This window comes from Camelus ferus, chromosome 3, assembly GCF_009834535.1.
Source record: "Camelus ferus isolate YT-003-E chromosome 3, BCGSAC_Cfer_1.0, whole genome shotgun sequence".
Lineage (NCBI taxonomy): Eukaryota > Metazoa > Chordata > Mammalia > Artiodactyla > Camelidae > Camelus > Camelus ferus.
In genome coordinates, this window is record NC_045698.1 from 27,626,906 (window position 1) to 27,647,257 (window position 20,352).

General features: G+C 39.8%; 1 protein-coding gene and 1 long non-coding RNA gene across 4 annotated transcripts in view; one reads left to right on the forward strand and one right to left on the reverse strand.

The window, feature by feature from the left end:
• The window catches only part of DAB2 (DAB adaptor protein 2), a 162,702-nt gene that overhangs the window by 135,395 nt on the left and 6,955 nt on the right, over positions 1–20,352 (reverse strand). The window lies entirely within an intron of this gene.
• Positions 7,142–19,405, forward strand: LOC116660897. Of its 3 annotated transcripts, XR_004316543.1 has the most exons (5): positions 7,142–7,309; positions 9,097–9,180; positions 9,986–10,063; positions 18,516–18,637; positions 19,205–19,405. It is a non-coding gene; the product is annotated as an uncharacterized LOC116660897 (long non-coding RNA). The 3 variants fall into 3 exon arrangements; XR_004316542.1 differs by having other exon boundaries at positions 7,152–7,309; positions 18,516–19,405; XR_004316541.1 differs by lacking the exons at positions 18,516–18,637; positions 19,205–19,405 and having other exon boundaries at positions 7,158–7,309; positions 9,986–10,160.

Below are 20,352 nucleotides of genomic sequence, written 5' to 3' on the forward strand. Positions count from 1 at the left end.
TGGCTCCCACCAATCAGAATAGATGCCAACCACAAAGAATAACCATCTTGGATACAGGCCTTAAAAAAATACAATAAACTAATGAATATAACAAAAAAAGAAGAAGACTCACAGATGCAGAGAACAAACTATATCTGGTTAGTTCCACTGGTCGGGGGGGCAATGTAGGGTTGGGGGTGTGGGAGGTACAAGCTACTGGGTGTCAGGCTCAAGGATGTGTTGTGCAACACGGGGAATATAGCGAATATTCTGTAATAACCGTAAATGGAAGGTAACCTTTAAAAATTGTGTAAAAAATAAAAAAACAAACCAAATTAAAGAAAAAACAACTTTAAAATACTTTTCCTGCCCCCATTCTCAAATGAGAATAATTTATTTTTAACAAACGTGTATGTCTCCAGCTTAACAAAAATCAATCAAATGGGGAAGCAAGCATCTGATTCCTGCCTACTGCCTATCCACGTTGTCCCTCCTCCCCTCACTCTCGCTGTCTGTCCACACAGGCCTTCTTTCTACCTCCACCTTCAGTGCTCTCCCTGCAGCCTTGAACAACAGATTCCTAGTCAGCATTCACTCTCCAGAGAGTATCGCACCGTCTCCCCGAGCAGACTCCCCAAACAGACAGCCTTCGCCATCTTAGCTAATGTTCACTCCTAGTTACTCTCAGCACGTTATCCTGTTTTGTTTTCTTCCCAGCACTCAGTGATAGCTGAAATCCTGTTTCATTTGTGTTCAATACTTGTCTATTTTCTGTCTATTCCACTGGGGCCTGCATAGAACAGAGGACTTGGGCCATCTTGCCTATGCCTGGCCAACAGCAGGCCACCAATTACTATTTCAATAATAATAATGATAAATCTAAAAACATCTGACTACATGCCGGGCTCTGCCTAGATTTCTTCCTAAGCTCAAATCAACTCTATGAGGTGGATCTTCATTTTTACAGAGGAGGAAAAAGAGGCTTCTAAGAGGCTAGAGGAGATAAGAGGCTCAAGGTCTCAATGTTGTTAAGGGTGTAACTGGGATTTTAATTTAAGCATCTGACTGCATTCCTTGCTGTGCCGACTCCTTATACATATGTCTCCATATTTAATAAATCAACTAAAACATGTCCATTGCCTTATATTATCAGACTACTGGATTGTATTACTCTTCAGTGAGTAGCAATTCTTCACATTTTATCTTCATGTCCTTTGTAACTCTTTCCCTAATGAACCACATTTCTGTAAGAAAATATGTTATCTTGGTGTATCATTTCTTACCATAAACAATAATTTTAAACTGTATCACTTTAGACACTCAGATCACTGTATTTAATATTTTCTTTAGACAGACATAAATAGACTGAATATATGTGTCCCTCGAAAATTCATACATTGAAACTTCTTCCCCCAATGTGATGGTATGTGGAGGCAGAGCCTTTGAAATTGATTAGGTCATGAAGATGTGGAGTCCTCATGAATGGCATTTGTGTCCTTATAAAGAGACCCCAGAGAGCCCCCTCGTCCCTTCTGCCATGTGAGGTTACAGCTGGAAGGCATTGCCCATGATCCACAGAGTCAGGCTTCACCACCCACTGAATCTGCTGGTGACTTGATCTTCAACTTCCCAGCCTCCAGAACTGAGAGAAATAAATTTCTGTTGTTTGTAAGCCACGTATCTATGGTATTTTCATTATATGTGGGCTAAGAGAAGACAAATATTGGAACAATGAGAAAGATTAGATGCAGAAATATTAATACAGCGTAAGATTTTAACAAAAGAATAGATTTCATGAAAGCAGTTCAGAAGCCAATAAGTTAGAGGAAAAATAACTAGGAATAGTAGATTTGGTGGCTGTACGCAGATATAGTTTTAATCTGTGCCTTTTGAAAGGTTCCTTAAAGGTTCCTTAAAGGTTCCTAAAGGTTTCATTCTGGATCCTGAGAAAGACTGGAGGTAAGTCTTAAAAACAGGCATATCAGATCCCAACCCCAGAATCTGCTGATTCAGAATCCCAGGGTGGACGAGGTATCCCAGAAGAACATTATATTTGAGCAAATTTGGGAAGACTGAGCCAAAGAATGCCTATTACATAAGTAACACAGGATGCACAGAGATGATGATATTAGGCAAGCAAGAAGACTGTGAAATTCTTTACACGAAGAAAGCAACATCAAAACCTACTGTACACTTACTATCGTATTTTTGTCACTTTCCTTTGCTTCTCATATATCTAAGATCAGAATTCAACGACTACTTTAGATGAAAGATTTAAAAGTTCGAACACTCAAAACCCCCATCCTCAAGGCTTTTTGTTCACTTATTGACTTTAAGATCCTCTTTCTTATTTTTACTATAACGTGTGTGCGCGTGTACTCACACACAGGCGCACGTGTGCACATGTACACAGGCGCGCACGCGCACACAGGCACGCACTCACACACTAGCACAGCTCTGAGGCAGCGAAGAAATCCTCACATTCCAGATATGTCTTAGTGAAGCATGATGGTTAAGAATTCTCAACATTTTAATGTTACTTAGAGCACTGGTAGGTAGGTTACCCTGGCCCCATTCCCAGAATGTAACAGTAGGGGCCTTGTGAAATGCTAAACGATGTGTATAACAGTATTCAGGCTCTCCAAAAGCCAATCCGTCAAAACATTTGCTGCTTTGAAAATGTGTTCTTCAAAAAAATGGGCATATGGAACTTATTACTCTGCTTGGTGGAGTTCAGGCAGCCGAGTCCAAAATAAGCATAAAACCCTTTTGAGGACACAATTCTACCTTAAGGTAACAGGGTCTCTAAAACTGTCCTTCCCTGACCTAAGAGGTATAGAACTCTCACAGGAAATAGCAGGGTTCCAAATATTTTCCTGGGATTCAAGTGTTAGAATAGCACAAAAGTCGGCAGAAGCTTTGGAAAGGCCAAAAAAGTAATATTTAAATAAGAGTCTGTAAAATATTTGCCCTGTTTCTGTAATGAACCCTCAGTTGGTATCTCTTTATTACCTATTTCTAGCACAGCCGTTGACCATCATTGTTGCTTAATAAATATTTGTGGATAAATCTGACATTTCACTGCCTACATTCAAGTAGAGATTAGAATGCATAGCTACACAAGTGTGGATATTTGATGGATGAAAGAGAAAGCAAACCCTTTAATCTCAGTGGAAATAAAAGAAACATTTTAACAAAGAAAACAATCAAAAGAAGGACCATGATTATCTTTCTCTTATTTTTTCCCTCTCTGCTGATATCTTTGTCACCTGGATTTAAGAGGATAGACATTTCTGAAATTTACATGCCCTTATTTAATTGAAATACTGAAATATCAAAGGAAGGTAATTAATAGAATTCATGAAGGATTAACTTATTTTGAACCTGCATAACATAACGTTTGCTGTACTTGGTGTTAAAAGAACATCCGTATTTCTTTTTCATCAGCTGCAAGGACAGAAAATGCTATTATCAGTCATTGCAAACAAGAACAGAGTTTAGTTTTTGAAGCTGAACAGCCTTAAACTCCTTGCTGTGTTTTATTATGCATAACTGAAATTCTTCACAGTTACAAAAGTGTAAACTCCCCTTGACTGCATCAATATGTCCTTGGAACAGGGAGATACGTAGACCACTCAATGTGAAGGAACTTGGAGCTGCATTTTGGTTTGCTTTGAAGGAATAAAAGTAAATCTAGAAAGTGTGCTTTTTTGGTGAAAGCCATACAGGCATTTCATTTCTAACTTCATGAGGATCATAAGGTAAATTCATTTGCCTTGTAAAATCTCCCTCCCTTGAAATTTCCTGACAGAGAGATTCCTTTCCCAGCATGTTTGATCACGGGGATAGTCTTGCGTGGACTGCTCTTTGATGGCTTAGATTCTCCCAATGCGATGCTCACTTCTGCTCGTTACCTTATTTTTCACTATTTCATGCTTTGTCTTTTATATTTTATGACTGCTTCCTTTGGGATTTTTTTTTTTCTAAGAAAAATGACAAGAATGATCCACATAAGTCCATAAGAGAGGCTGTAAAATAAACATTATACCATGTGTGGGGCAAAAAAAAAATATATAACTACAAATGGCTGTTCTCACTTTCTGGCATTTCCACACATGGCCATCTGTTTGAGGGCTGTTTTACTGGGCTCTTTCCCAACATTTATGTAACTGGCCAATTGACAGGAAATGACATCACCAAGTTTCCTGAAGACTATCACTGGAGCTGCAAAAAAGTTAGGAAACAAATTGCTTAGTAAAGAGAAAGATGTTTTTCAAATGTCTCTTTTTTTCTTTGCCATTTTTTTCCTTTTCCCTAGCATTTCTAACAGTTTCTTTTCCCGAACTCTGCACTTCTATGTTAATACTTATTATTTTTCACCGTGCTTTCGGGCTTCTCTTTGAATTGTGAGGAGTTCAGGCTGGAAAAAAAAAAAATGCTGGGGTTGTTTTTTGCATCTACATGATATGATCTTAACGTGTTGAAAAGCAAGGAGTTTTCCAACCAACCTCACATCCAGTAATAGATTTGACTGACTTCTTTCCCTCAGGTGACAACAGATTTTGAACCTGTAGATCTAAGCCTTCAAAAGATCTAAAGTAATTCTCACAAGACCTAAATTTCTCTGCTAGCAGAGGGATGCCTCAACTGTCCCTTGCAGCTCGGCCCACAGACCATGACTGAGTGAAAAGGCACATTTGGAAAGTATATCATACTTGTTGGCAACACCAAGGCGTCAAAGCTAGGAACAGGAGAGGTTTTCAGAGCATGGTTATCAGTCCTCTTATCCCAGTGGCTCAGTAATTTGCACGACTGGACCAAAGAGGACTTTCGTCTGATTCCAAAATGAAGCCATCTCTGGAGGAAGCCTTGCAGCTGTTTTTAAAGCTCACAATCGCATGGAAAAAGTATTCCTGTTAGAGGAAATTCAGTATACCTGCTGAGTATCTTCTCAGGGCTTCAGAGCAGAGGGTTCACCTAGACAGGAATCTCTTTAAGTGACTATGTTAAAGACTTTGGAAGTTTTTTTGGTGGGGAGGGTAACTAGGTTTGTTTATTTATTTTACTTTAATGGAGGTACTGGGGATTGAACCAGGACCTTGTGCATGCGTGGCATGCACTCTACCGCTGAGCTATACCCGCCTCTCTTTAGAAGTTTTAAACGCCTTCATGTCATTCCAGTGCGAGTGCCCAGGGTCTCCGGGAACACTGGACTGCTGCAGCTGCGTCGCCCGAATCAGCATTCTTCCAGTCAGGGTGGAGGTGTGTCCTTCTGACACCACCTGATTGGTCTGAAACGCCCCTCCTCCCCTCCATTTTCTTCTCTCCTCTTCTCCACCCATCATCACCGTGGGTAGTAGATTCTGTTGGTGCCTCACCCTGATGTCCTTTGCCAGCCAGTGCATCTGCCCCCTCAGGTGTTTTGAGTTCTTTCTGGGGAACTGCCGTTAGCAGATGGGGGCCAACATGCTGGGACAAGGACAGTGTCACCAGTCCCCCTACCCTCCTGAGTGACCAGTGATTTACAGGTTTAGCAATACAAAAGCCTGGCCACATATCCTAAAGATGAGACAAGTCTGTGGTGGAATTCACACTCCAGTCTCCCGTGCACCAACCAAGGCTATGCTTTACCTGAGTCCACATCCTTCCTTGGCTCTTTCCCATCACTGTCCAGCTTAATCTACTTCCTTTCAGGTTTTTCCTAAAGATTAATCCCTTAAAAGTCACATATTATCTGAAGCTCTGTCTTAGACCCAGTTTTTTAGGGCCTCCTACCCAAGACACTCCGATTATCAACAATGCTGTATGAATGATGAGACTACAAAGAGCTGTCAGGCAGGCGTCTAAAGCATGAGAAGGGCCACTGTCAGAGTTTATCCAGCAAGACAAAGGCAGCAGTTGAGAGACTGTGAGTGAGTGGCAGCATCTAAAGAAAACAAAGTTTAATGTAAGAAAGAAGAAAACATCAGTGATAGATTACTTGACAGACTTTAAAGAAGTTGGTGAAGATTGCAGAGGCAGATGAAAAAAAATTGCTTGGATTTAAAAAAAATGTTAACACATATTTCTGAAGAAAACTTGGAAGTCACAGAAAAGTAGAAAAATAATCACCTGTAATCCTACTATCCAAATCAAAATCACCTATCAAAATTACTATCAAAATCACCAGTAATCCTATTATCCAAATATGATCACTTTTTCATATATTTCACTTCAATGTCTTTCTTTCTATGATATTTTTCTAGATAAATGTATCTATGTGTTTTATTCATATGTATTTGTTTACATACCTTTATACATTGGGAATTGCTACATATACAATATAATACCCTGCATTTTCTTCTTGAACATTACTTTTTATGTCATTTAGTACTCTTTGAAAATCTGATTTTTGATGTCTACACAACGTTAAATTCTATAGATTGACTATAATTTAAATATATACCGGCTGTCAGAATTTAGGCTCCTATCATTTTTTTGCTGTTTATAATACTGCCTTGTACATAAATCTTAATATTCATTTTAGATTTTCATTTATAGACTACACTTTTAGTAGTAGAATTACCGGATCAAGTGCATGAAAATTTAAAACTTAAATTGTCAACTTGCGTTCTGATCTTTGCCAACATATTGGCAGCTTATTTCCAAAAAGGATGTGCCAATGTGTAACTGCCCTAATAAGAATATCATTTTATTGTGCCATTGCCAACATTATACCCTGTCATTAAAGTAACTTAAATAAAAGTAAATTCAATAAGTTAAAGTACATTTTATAGTAAACACTGTATTCTGTTTCTTTTCTTTTTTTACTTTTGTGTGTGTGTGCACATGTGTAGGTCTCTTGAACCTTGTTTCCTCCGATTTAAAGATGAAAGCTTTTCTTGTCATTAACTTTAAAATAAGCATTTTCTTGATTGCCTTTTTCCTTTTTAATAGGCCTTGTAGAGATCTAGAGACAGATACCCCAGTGAAATCTTAGGTTTTCAAAATATGAAAACAAACTAAATTGTTGAGGGAGGAGGGAAGAAAAAGGTGCTCAATCAGCTCTTGCTCTGGAGGGGCATGAGAATTTCTTCACTCCACCAGAGCCAAGTGAGTCTTTGCTCCACTTGAATTGTCTTGATCCGTTGACCTACTACATCCCATGTGAAAATATCACATGGCAAGAAGAAGCAGGCTGCCAACTGGTTGGCAGCTCGTGGGACTGAAACTCAGATTGAGGGATGTGCAGTAACAGCTGTGCAGTGCGGGGCAGGCGACGGGAAAGGGAATGGACCATCTTAAGACTTCTCCTCTGTCTCCCAAAATGTCTCTTACGGAACTGGGTCTGGTAAGTTCCTTATTTATAACGCACCAAGTGACACACTAGGTAAGGATGTAACGTAATGATTAATTCACTCATCCAATAAGTGTGCTATCACAAATAACAACAAATTTCTTTTTTTGATTTACAATAGTGACCAAATTGTATGTGTGTATGTTTGCTATATGGACACATATGGACTTGTGATTTCAATAATCATATACCATTTTCAGTTTTTAATGGATTATACGTTTTGTTGACAGCATGGAGTCCAGAGAAAGAAAGAGAGGGGAGACAGAAGAGAAACAAACTGGGGAGGGGATCCCTGGAATGACTGGGATGGAGAGGAAAGGCAGAGCAAGGGGCAGGACGGGCACCTGGCAAACTTTGTTGCAGTGAACACTTTGGTTAGAAACAGATTCAAACTCTCTATGATGGGATAAGTCACCTTCCATTTGCTGCTTCTTTGACATCCTGGCTCCCCCGTGGTGGCCCTCTCCAATGCGGTCCTCTTACCACTGCCCTGATTCTGATTTCCTTTCTCTTGTTTTCTTTCAAGTATGCTGCTGTTACACATTTAAGAAAGTTGTGTCTTGTCTTTTAACACTTTGATGTACATAAGTGCCATAAAACATACATCTTACCATATCACGTTAATGGAATGCTTTTTAACAACAAAATACAATGGAAGTGTTGCAGGTTTTGTCTGTATATCAAAAACAATCTGATTAAATTTTATTTTTTAAAATCTGTTAAGTCAAGTAAAATTGGTTTTTGACTACGCTGTGTCCCTTACCTTGGCTGTGCTGGATCAAGCAGAGTTCTGTTTACTTCTGCTCTTGGTCCCTGACCTTTCTTGTCTACCTATGAACCTCATGAAGTATTTAGCTCCCTGGAGAGTCACTGCTGTGTCACATTGAGCCCTATGAACTGTCACATTCTCTAACTCGTAATTTAGAAATTTGATATGCCTTAAATCTGAATTTGGGGTTCCTAATGTTTAACAAGTGTGCACCTTGCTTCATCAATGCCCGGAGTTTTGTTTTCTACAGAGGGAATTCTTTATGTCAGGGGATACCTTTAGGTGGTAATCCCTAAGGCCACTTCTGACTTGCATATGAACTCTTTAAAGCCAATGGGCCACTGGGTTGTTTAGTGCGTGGAGTGATTAAAGATGGTATCTGAGACGGGCATCATGATTCCAAGAGTATCTGATTTTCTACCTCCTCCACTTCAGGTGTAGTAATGATATGACCGCTTTAAGTGGTGAAATCAGACTTGTACCTGTGGCTATTTTAAACATTCTTGTGGAACGATTTTAACGGGTTGCCCAGTAGATAGTTCAGCTGAGATAATTTTCTATCATGTGGCACAGATGATTTAAAAATCTATGTTTAACAAACACATAAAAGACACACACTACTTTAGCTCTGTGATGATACGTGTGATGCAGACATACACATACAGTTTTGACACATCCCTCGTTAGCTATGTGAGCATATCTGTGTGTATGTATGATTTAGAAACACTATTTTTAGCTGTGTGTTAGTTTTTCCCTTCTGATCATATAATTCTATTTTAAATATGAAGTAAAGCAGCTTTAAAATATTAATTATAGAAGTCAAGCTTCTCTGAGTCATGCAGTGACCTTCCTCCACCCCGCCCCAACCCCACCACCTCCCACTGTTATTTTTGTACATTTGGCATAATCTGTTTTCTTTAATGAAACAGAGATTTCCTTTCCAAGAAATGAGTGCAAGCTCCGGACTGAAAGGATGAAAATGTTGATGGTGGTGTCTAATCTATTTCTCCAGGTATGTGCTATCTACGTGCTGAGATTTTGCTGGATGGAACCTTAAAAGTCAATTCTTTCAGCAGAATTGTCTCCTGTCTCTAAGGTAACAAGAATGACCACTAAGAAAAAAATACACATGAAATTACACTGCTGAGAATTTTTATGCTTTTCTCCCCAGCCTTTTGGTGGTGGAAGGACCTTTATCTTGCAAAGGCAAAACTAGCAAGAACTTTATACCTTTGGCTTAAACATTAAACAGGAGTATTTCCGTTTAAATGTTTTGCCCTGAATGAGTAGACAGAGGGGTTTAGGTTCAGCGCCAGGAAAAGCTGGAATGGCTTTCCTTTAAGTGGGAAGTGCGGAGAAGGTGCTGTTTTGTCTTTTCACAGCAGGTCTGATCTAGAGGAAGTAAGAGGCTTTATCTCCGAGTCTAACGAATTAAAGGAGGATGGCAATGGGATAACAGTATCTGGTATGGACTCCCTATTGTCTGTGTCACAGTTTAAATCATTTGTTCACAGTTGGTCACAAGACCTCAGTCTCTATTCCGTGCTAGGAATGCATTCTTTCAAAAACAGGAAGCAGCACTTGAAGTAACCGCAGATTTACAGCGACTACCAGGCTGATCCCTGGTCTTTGTCGCCGCTTTCCTGTTGCGGTCTGGAGGAAGTGGCAGAGAGAGGAGAGAGAGGGTGGGGGAGGCGACTCTAATACAATGACGGGTGAGACTGAGCCCCCTGCGTTCTTAGTGGGAGAGTGATGAAAACACTTTAAAACAGTTGCCAGTAGCTCAGTAGAAAGTATTTGACATCTCACCTCCATCCACAAGCAAGAGTTAAAGGTTAAATCACACACACTCAAGTGCTGGGAAAAGGATGTGTTTATGTCATCAACTTTCTTTGTTCTAGGACCGCCCTGTGTCAACAAGGGGACAGACATATTCCCTGATTGGAGCCACCAGGACAATAGAGACTGATCCACAATTTGTGCATGACAAATCCCCTTCTGAACATTTGTCCTTCGCTCCTAGTTACACAGGCTCCTTCACTGTTCTTTATGTGCTTCCAAATAGCTATGTATTTAGAAATGTGCTCATGACCTTGTCTCTTTCTTCATCCAGATTCTTGAGGTTCCAAGCATGAGGCTTAGTTTAAAAGGAGAAAAACCTGGGGTCTTTTTTTTTTTTTTTTTTTTTCCTTTTTATACGTTTCCTATGTTGATTCCAAATTCAGTGAGCATCCACCCTGGAATCCTCTAAGTGGTGGTGGCACATGACTGATGCTCACACACGAGGATTTTTTGGGAAAGGCATTTAGTGCCTTTCACAGAGTTCTGAAAAGTTGAGCAGGAGATTTCCTGACCAGGTTAAGAAAGATTTAAATTGAAATTGTGAAGTAAAGGAAATGAACCCCAAAGAGTAATGCAAATCTATTGCCAAGGAGACCAACAGGTATGCCTTGGAAGGAAAAATACTATAGAAAAACGTTTCTTATTTTTGGCAGGTCAGGATCTCTTTTGAGAATCTGGTAAGAACTCTGGATTATCTGTTTGCACTAAATTTTGTTCATGTTCATGTAAACCCATGTTCAGGAGGCTCAGAGGCTCCTTGATGACTGTTCAGAGAAACCCTAGAGGCCCATGGCTCCCAGTTAAGTGCCTCTGATGTGGAAGGTCCTTGGAGTATGAGGGGACCAGCAAAGGCAGCTCCCATGCATCCTCACCACTTTTTCCAGAGTTAAACTGAAAGTCAGCACACAATAGGTACGAATAGCCATGGTCCAAAGCACATTTACAACTAAACATTTTCTAAAAACAAGATTGTGGACCCTGGATGGTGCTGGGTGAGCCAGGCTAATGCTTTCTGCTCGCACATTTTCTATTATCTGTAGATTTTGTATGCCAATCAATCAGTTGCTAGATCCTTTTCATATGTGAATATTGTCATTTAAGTCACAACAAAAGTTGCTTGCTGTCCTTATTTTTGGCCTGGAAAACATCTGTCCAAGTCTATGGACTTTCCACCCCCCGATCTCTGTGTTAGGAATTTGTCCAATGTAAGTATTAAATATCATCGTCTGACACGGGGAAATGCTAGCATCATTTAAAGATCATCCTTCACCAACAATCTGACCAGGGTTCCTGTAGCTTTACAGTTACTGCAGATATCTCAAAAGAAAACTTAGCTTCATCGTTACTTAAGAAGAGCTACAGTAGTTTACTTAAGCCTTATTATTCAGTGCTTTGAAAGAGGAGCTCATATGTTTATTACACAATTTTTAATAACTGTATTCCAATATAATTGGCTTTCTTTGAAATATCCTGTGGTTTTTTTTCCCTAAATATACTTAAAAGCATTATCCTGAGAAGTAGTCCACCCTTCCTCCGACTGCCAAATGGGGCTATGGCACAAAATGCTTAAGAACCCCAAGCAAAGAGATGATAGAAATACATTTTCCCTGATGTCTGACTGACGTTCAAGATTGGCAGATTTGCTGGGAGTGTTGTAAAGGTACCCTTGTCCTTGCATGACTGGGAAGCAATCTCACAAGGGTAGAAATAGCCTGCCACTCAACAGAGGGTCTTGTAACTTGGTCAGACTGGAAGCTGGCTGATTCGGCTGCTAGAACATGACCACACCTGGTGTGTGCTTGCCTCAGGGCTTGAGGCAGAAGCTGAGGCTTCACTACGTTTCTGAGGTTGTGTGACTGTATTTTCTTCTTCCCCGCTGCTACTCAGTGCTGAAAAGTGTCAGAATTTAGACTGAGACTCGTTTTCATCACAGTATACCAGCGTGGCCTGGTGCAGCTGTTGGAGGAGTGAACCCATAGCTCTCATTGATTTCTGACCATCAGAGGCTTAGACGCTACCAGGAGCACTTGACGGTTTTGAGCAGCCAAATGGGCTTATGTCACTTTGCTCCCCCCCCTTTTTTTTTAAACTGGTCTTAGCCTTCAGCGCTGCAGTTTCCCATGGGTAACAGCTGGTTTCTTCTTTCCGACACTGTGAATCCTGTATCTGTTTTCTTTCCTCTTTCGTGTTGGCTTTTTGACAGTTAAGAGTTAAATCTGTTGGTCGCCTGTAGCAAGTATACAAAATTTCACGGTGTAACTTTTGTACTTCTATTTCATTTTGAGAAGGCAGCATAGTGAGTGATTAAAAGCATGAACTCTAGAGACAGACAACTTGGGTTCAGATCTACTAGGTCACTAGTCAAGTGACCTTGGACATGTTAACCTTTCAGTTTCCTTATCAATCTTCCTAAGGGTGTCTATGATGGAATGAGATAACACATGCAAAGCACTTAGAGCAGGGTCAGGGTTCCAGTAGGAACGAATAAGCATTAGATATTATCCCTGGCTCCATCTTATTTTCCTAGATTATTTTTGCTTTGCCTCTTGTTTTATTCTTTTGTTTGCTGAAGTCTTACTACTATATAGAATACACGTTTTGTAAAACTCCTTAATTCCTTTGGTTTCCTGATAGTAGTGAGGAGGATGTATTTGGAGAGAATGGAATTAGAAGTATGGAAGTTGGTTAGGAGAATATAAAAATAATCCCTTGGATGGAAGATAACTAAAATGGTTAGGGTTAGGGTTAGATGCAGAGGAAGAGACGTATCTAAGATATTTATGAGATTCAATTGACAGGACCTGGTGACCCATTTTATGTGAAAGGCAAATAATAGTAAATCTGGGGTGACTCCTAGTTTGCTAGTTTAGGTGACTGGGCAAATGTTGATAGCATCAGTCAAGATCAGGAATATAGAAAATGTGCTGGAGGTGGTTAGGGGGAGCGATAAATAATGAGTTAAGTTTTAGCCATGTTGAGTTTGAGATTTTTTTTGTGAGATAATTAGGTCTAACCTAGTAAAGCACTGAAAATTAACACTGAAAGCTTAGGAGATATTATAAAGATGGAAACACTGGTTTAGGATTTAGCAGAATATATGTTTTTAGCAATGATTATAGGTAAAATTGCACAGCAGTCAGTGAAGGCCAAGGAACTTTTGGGAAGTAAGCTTAAAGACAAGGACTGTGTCTTCTCCATCTTTGTGTTCCATTCAGAACACTAGCCCAGTCCCTGGCACAGACGAGATGCTCAGTAAACATTTCATTACCTATCAAATGAAGGAGTGAGTAATTAAATAGAAGAACGCCTCAGAGGAGGCTGAGAAGGAGCAGTTAGAAAGACGGCAGAGAACAAGGAGAGAGTGATTACTCATAAGGGAGAGAGTTTAAGACTAAGGGCACAGGAACATTTTGAGGTGCTGGATGATATATAACTGAGACCGTTCATGCACTGAATGACAGAACCAGGACTCGAAAAGATCTCAAGAGTGTGGAATTTGGAATTAAATCTCATTGTTATTTACTAGGGATAAATGGAAAGTCCTAACTTAGGTTTAGAAAATCAAATGCGTAAGTATTAGATGTAGATGACTTGGTTTAATCACATTCCTGGCATTTAAGAATATGCTGAAAGTTCAATAAAAATTAATACTAGAGCCTGACTGCCATGGTGTTTAATTAGGCACTGCTAATAAAAATATCCAGCATGAAAATATGTGGATAATAATACCTTAGTATATGTCATAGGTACAATTTGGGACAATGCATTTCAAGAGAAAAAAATGGTAAAACTACAGCATATGCAGGGAACAACAAGCAGAGGAAGGAAGCGTCTGGAAGCCATGTCACTCACTTGAAGGTTGTTGGGGGAAGTTGGTGTGTCCCAACTTCAGGTCAAAGGGGTGGGTATAGTTGGAGGTAGAGTGCAGGCTTAGCATGCACAGGGTCCTGGGTTCAATCCCCAGTACCTCCATTAAAAACAAACAAACAAACAAACAAACAAACAAACAAATTCAGGTCTGAAGAGAAACTAATCTTATTCTGTGCAGTCAAGTCTGGATCAAAGGACAGAACCATAGAAGTGACACACCAAGAAAATCCAACTCACTTTGAGACTCGCTCTATAATTAGGCCTGTTTTCTCAATGGAATTAATTATTAGTGGGGAAAAACAGTTTATTTCAGTTTATTTATTGGTTGACTGAACTAATACTTTGAGGGCATCTACCAATATTTCTAGGATACAAATCCCTAGACAGTAGAGATGGAGAGGAATGGATGAACTCAAAGCACATTTCAGAGTAGGTTTGAGAGTAATTGAGGGCCTGACTTGAACTGCAATGATTTTATGTGAGAGGTTAGGATGAGGATGATTTCGAGAACAGTTCTCAAGATTCTAGCTCCTGTAATTGGCTGCTGTGAGAGGAGTCCCTTGGAGATGCCCCACATTTAGGGGCAGCAGGGAGATGGACCATGGCTGTGAGTTCTCTTTGGAAAGGTCATGTATGTTGGGATGACTGCAGACATCCAGGTGATACCACTGAGAACTGAATCCACGTCAGAGGGTCAGCGTGTCCACTGTGGAGAGGCCATTACATTCCTTGGTGTTCAAGTGCTCTGTCTCCCTTCCCCTTTTCCCTTTGTATCTGGGGCGGTGGGAGAATATGAAGCTCAAGTGTGTTGCCTTCATTTTGTCAACAGAAAATCGTGTGGAGCTGATTTTTTAAGACTTATTTTTTAGAACAAATTTGGACAGAAGGCTTGTTACCTGTGTTGATTTAAATCAGAGCTTTAAAAATGATGTTTTTCAGATTCTCTGTGGTCTTTCACCCATGGCCTTAGGAATCCTCATTATGCCTCTTCCCGTAATTAAGATGTTTTCTGCAGGTTTGATTGCTTGTTAGCAATCTGAGATAATTCGCTGAAATGTACGCTGCAGACACTTCTCCCATTGAATTATATTGTGTAAGCGTCTCCTATGAGAAATCGAGAAATCGCCTAGAAATTGTTGCACAGCAGTTTTTTGATAATATTGGTGATGGGGATGAGAGAGAGGACCATTAAGTCTGGAAGATAACATAAGCATTCCTAAGAAAGTATACTTCAGCAACCATGATTAAGTGCCAAGAGGTCTTTCAAATAAACACTTAAATTAGGAGGGAAGAAATAGCCATCAAATAGAATGATGCTGCCTCATTATTCTCTTCCTCCCACAGTAACAAGTCATTTTTCTTTATTTAGTCTCTAGATCCACTACTTCTACACTTAATCCAACAATGTAGCTCACTACCTTATTTTAGCCCATTATCTGACACGTGCACTCTTGAAATAGGGTCTTGCTTTTCTCTCCTCTCCCTTCCGCCCTCCTGCACTCTGTCACCAAAGTAAATTTTCAAAAAGCCTTCTCTCATAATGACTATCTTAAGTTCATAATCTTCCACTCAGTCCACATGTTATGAAAGTAAAAACATCCCATCTCCTTTGGCTGATGGTTAACCTTTGCAGGACTCAACCCTTCTTAGCAATTGTCCCACTCATTGTCCTGTAAGTTCACTGCAGTGGTCCCACTTCAGCATTTGTTTGTGTTGTCTCCGCTCTCCCAGAACGCTGAGCTCTCCTTAATTTTGCCCTTTTTCCCAAGGCTGACACTGAGCTCCACCTCTGGAAACACTCCTAGGACACTTGATCCTTACCGATTTTTCATTGCTTATCACTTGCTTCTTTGTATCACTATGAACTTTCTACATTTATATGTTCAAGACTTTGCACCTGGGTGCTTACTCTCCTCTCCTGGAAGAGAACCCTCCTGGTGATGCTTGCCTGCCCCAGTTTTCAGCAACCGTCTCCAGAGTGCCCGAATGCCTGGCCTGAGGTCAGTGGGATGACTGAGGTCATCCATATTTAGATTCGAGGCATTTTCCAGTGAGGGAAAGAGACAGGCTAGCTTTGAAAGTCTAGTTTTGAAAGTAGGAATGAAGAAAGACAGCTTTTGCCACATGCTCTAGAGAGTATACTGTGCAATAAAATGAAAGGCATTTTTCTCTCTTCTGTCTTTCTCTGTCTCAGTTTTTAGAACCAATTTCCGCAGTTCTTATACAGATATATTTTCTAGTTTCTCCCAGAAGCTATTTTCTCCTTCCTTCTTTTCAACCCCCTTAAGTATACATACTTCATCATCTAAGACTTTTTCTCTCCCAGATCATCTGAACAAAATGATTTATTTCATTTTCTAACCTTTTCTCTCTTTTCAGTTGTAATGTTTGATTTTCTTTTTTGTGTATGTATTCCCTAAACTCCATTTTTGTTCATTCATATTCTCTTATTGAGTCAAGAGACACTTCCCCTTCTGTTTTCCTTCCCCCTAAACAGTTCATCACTAAAGGCACTGACATTTCTATACAGAGAACATCTTACATTCAGGTTACCACAGGGCAGTAGTTCCTTTTTATTCCTCATATGTTCCTAGTCAGTTATAATTTCCTGTACATTTTTGATATTGTCTGAATGTTTATTTGAAATTTAAGGTAAGATTTTATAATAAATTATTTTACAGTGCTCAAGTTTACAGTCAAATATTCTATATTAACCACTATTTACATATAAGCTTGATTACTGTTTTTAAATGGCTTTGCGCTGATAATTAATGAATGCTTTCGTTTGTTTTTCCCTTAAAGTCCTGCCATTTAAATCTCTTGTATCTAAAGGAAAATGTTGCCATAGTTATCCACATGATATGCAGTAAGCAGTATTGTCAGATACTTCTAGAGGATGGGGACTGTTGCAATTTTTAAAATAAATGGATGCCTGTCTTAGCCATGTAATTGCATCAACTCCTTCTCAGATGAAGTAGTCGATTTCCTTCCTTCTGATTAAAACAAGTTCTTGTTGGAACCGTCCTAATCTTGTGGACTCTATTTACTCAGCACTATAATAGAAAGGAAGAAACTCAGAACAGTTGCCCAAATTTGAACTTTTCTATCCTGGGATAGAACTCTTTCTGAGAGAGGAAGGGGGAAATGAGGTGCGTAACATTTAGGTGAATATTTTTCCTGCCAGTACTCAGCTGGTCCTTCTCCATGCTAGCAGAAATTTAGCCCTGACTGCTACCAGGAAAGTCAAAACCCTTCTACCCTGAAAGATTCCCAGGATGCAAATGCAAAATTCATTCCTGTGAAAAATCCTACTTTTTGTTTTTTAAGGCATGGTTGGTTTGAAACTGTGCTTCTATTTTTATTTATTTCTCCTTTTGTCCTTGTTGTCTGGTATTTATTCTACTCAGATTTTGAATGTATATGCTATAGCTTGCAGGGACTTTCGCTTTTTTTAGCTAAGTAGCCTGGACTCCTTTTGAAGTATGACAAGCTTGAAGGATTTCATATATTTTGGCATTCTATATCATACCTTGTCTTAGCTTGCTGCATTTTCAGGAATTGAGTAAAATGAAAACAATAACAATACGAATAATAGTTTATATTTATCGAGCACTTATTGTATGCAAGATGCTGTTCATGACATTTTATATAAATTACCTCAGTTCTTCTTCACAATGATCCTATGATGTAGGTACTATTGTTATAATATCCATTTTCAGATGAGGAAACTGAGACATGAAACCATTAAGCAGTTTGCTCAAGGTAGCCCAGATCCACCTGGGGGTGGGGGGCTGTGATTAAAATTGGACTCTGTTTCTATTATTTTATTCACTACCTCATAATAAAGTCATAGTGACAGAAAAGATAAGAGTATTTTCATGTGGTGGCAAGGACTCCTTGACTAGATAGAGGATAGAATTGATCTTTCAAATTTAGTTATTTTAATTTCTGACTCCCTAAAATGGTTGGTGAGGTGAGGAAGTGGGATTATTTATTGGATGCTAAAATTCCACGTCCCAGCTTTCTCCAAGAACATCAGGGCTTTAATGGGGATATAATGCAGTTACTTCAGAGAAGTGTGGTTCTTTTACTTTACTGAGAATTCAGTATCCCAAAGGGAATCTGGTGGTGCGGTATTAAGTAGTTAGTAGGAAAGGGGAGTTTTGGAGAGAGAACAATGAAGTATTTTATATTAAGCCCATGGTGAGAGGATCATACTGACTGTAGTGTAGTTGGTTAACATTATCCAGTTAAAATTATTCTTGAAACACGTAAGTAGCCTTATTCCTTGCTTGTGATATTTGCTATTATTTCATAGGCTTGAAAATACAACCTTTGGAAGTGCAAGCCCTACATGGTTACATGCTTCTTTTTAGGATCATATGCACGTTCATGACAAATGCAGTGAAGTGGGTAATGGTGTCCCTTAACGGAAACATAGGTCCAAGGACAAGGTCGTTCCCTTGTATGAATAATAAAGGAGCATGGGAGTAAATAATAAGAATAGCACTTGGACTTTTAATGTAGAATAGCCTTGCTCTAAAAACCTAAGTTTAGTGCTCTTAATGATGCACTAAACTGGAAACATGCCTTGACTTCAGAACCTAAGGAATGAGGATATATAGAACAGCATTTGAAACCAATACTTAAAAACTCTTAAAGGTCTTTCAATTGTCGAAATTACCGTTTAACATAATTCTGATATTTTTCTTAAACCAGGTCATCCTAGTCTCTTCTGACGGATAGAAACCTCAGGACTGTGCTCACTCCGATCGTGTTCGGTGGCTCTTTAGTGCTGTGTCAAATGAACACTACCTGCTCTGTCCTTTATGTGTATTATGGTATTGCATCCGCACAGCCACACTCCATCACCACTGAGACAGAGAAGTTAAATAACTGGTCTCAGGCTACGTAGCTAGGGAGGGGATTTGAATTTCGGCAGTTATACTCAGAACCCAGGCTTTTAATTGCTACCAATCTGCTCCTTTAATTCTGTTACACTTGTTCTGGAGCAGGGTTCCAATGACCTTAGTATAAGAGTGTCAGGAACAGACTCCCATCCCTCCACAGAATCAAACAAAGACAATCCACCATCTCATACTAAGATTTCACTAGAGAGATCACTTGTACATTCCAGATAACATCAGGTGGCTAGTAAATCAGGTGAATTACAGCCTTCAGCTCTAACTCCCTCAGCCTGGGTTTTTTAGTATTAAATCACAGCTGGATTACTTTTACAATCTGTTCTTTAGGGGATGGGGGGACATTTCAAACATATTTGAGCAGAGAGATTTTTAAGCAAGTATACTTGCCTCATTTGATAGGAAATAATGAGGGAAATTAAATGTTTTGAGAGCCCCTTAAAAGTATCAGGATGACATTAGGGTCTGGAATATCATTTATTTCAGTTAATCTTCCCAAAGAATGTGTGACCTGCCAAAGTGCTGTGAGCTGAGGAGGAAAAGCCAGCAAAAGAGGCTGTCAAGCACTCATGGAGTTAGGGGACATTTAGAGGGACCAGTGCCTCTGAAGAGAAAGCAGAAGAGACTTTCAAGTAGAATGGAGCTGTCAAACATGTACAATAATAAAGATAATTTAAGAGAATGAAAGCTGAAAAGGGGCTATGTGATAAAAAAATTATCTAGTAAGTCATTTGGGATACACTAAAAAATAAATGTGTTTGATTAATGGAGTTTCTCAACAATGTTCTCAAATCACAGACAAAGCTCATTTTTCACTGTGGACCAACTGAACTATTACAAGCAACAGAAATCATACTGAAAAGAGAAAACTTGCTGGTAGATAATCGGGCATATGACACATAATCATCTGAGATGAGGCAAGTCTCCTGGCAAGCTCGAGGAACCGTGTGGAAGTCTGAGTGGCTGCAGCAGGGCGAGTGAGGAGGAGAGCCGGAGGAGACGGAGTCAGAGAGGGTGCCGTGAGGGCAGAGAGCACAGGTCCTGAGAGAGGACTGTGGGCCCAAGACACCACTCTGAATGTGACAGGAAAACTTCAGTGGGCTTTGAGCAGAGGAGTGACATGATCTGACGCAGGCTTTAACAGAATCACATCCAGATGCTATGCTGAGGATAAAGTAGGGTGAACTAGTGGCAAAAAACGGAAAGACCAGCTCTGAAGCCACTGGCCACTGAACAAGAGTGACATGATAGTGGCTTGGGCCAGAGAGGTGGAGGTACATGTGGTGATAAGAGATCGGAGAGCAGATGTGTTTTGAAGGCAAAGCACACGGAGAAAATATCAGAATAGGAATTGGAAACTACATACACACCACTTTTTGTCCTGGGATTTTCCTTTTTTTTTTTCTCCGTAAAAGTAGCTGTTTGGAGGTGGAAGCAGTGTTGAGATGAATTGTTTTCCAGACCGGGAGAAATCACAGCATATTTGTATGATCGTGAGAAGACTGTAGCAGTAAGGAGAAAGTTAAAATGTGCAAATCGCCAGTGTGATGTCCTTGAATAGATGAAAGGGGAAGGGCAGGAGCTACGCCAACTGGAAAAATGGCCCACTTCTCATTATTCTGTACTCTGACCTG